Source organism: Trachymyrmex cornetzi, unplaced genomic scaffold, assembly GCF_001594075.2.
Source record: "Trachymyrmex cornetzi isolate Tcor2-1 unplaced genomic scaffold, Tcor1.1 scaffold555, whole genome shotgun sequence".
Lineage (NCBI taxonomy): Eukaryota > Metazoa > Arthropoda > Insecta > Hymenoptera > Formicidae > Trachymyrmex > Trachymyrmex cornetzi.
Window position 1 is genome coordinate 136,524 of NW_017299867.1, and position 643 is coordinate 137,166.

Genomic DNA, 643 nt, shown 5'->3' on the forward strand with positions numbered 1-643 from the left:
CTTCGGGAATCATGTCGCGAGCTTCTTTTAATTTCATGTACGTATTCACGGGCCCGCGACTGATTCGAACATCGTTTAATGTGCGTCCGTACATCATATCTGGATGCCCGTGGTGTACATAAGTCCGTGCTATGCGAGCGTCCGGTCTTAGAAATTGAAAATTTTCGCGATCGTAATGAGCGGCTTCCATCCTGCTCATTCGGTCTTGCAGTCCAGTGACCGCGTTTATTAATCTGTCCATCGCTTCTTCCTGCGTTAGTCGCGGGGGTGGTTCACGAGGTTCCCTGATTTCTTCTCGGAGTTGTTGAGTCTCTCGATTTACTTCTGCACTTCTTATTTGGATACCGTCATTCTCTTGATTTGGTATCGTTGGTGATCTGGTCGTCATTGCGTCTTGTGTCGTATTGTCGAGGTCTGCCGTTTCAAATAAATTTTCTTCGTACGAAACTAATGAATGCGCGCGGTGTCGTATGACTCTATTGCCTCGTCGCTATTTAGCAACAAGCTTTCGTCGAGGTCCGTGAAGGGAAATACTCGATCTATTGTTATGTTAGGTATTTCCGACTCGGCTAAGCTATCGTCAGAATATTGTCGGTCTAACGCTCGGCGCACGTTATCGCGAATGTCTCGCACGGCTTCTTCG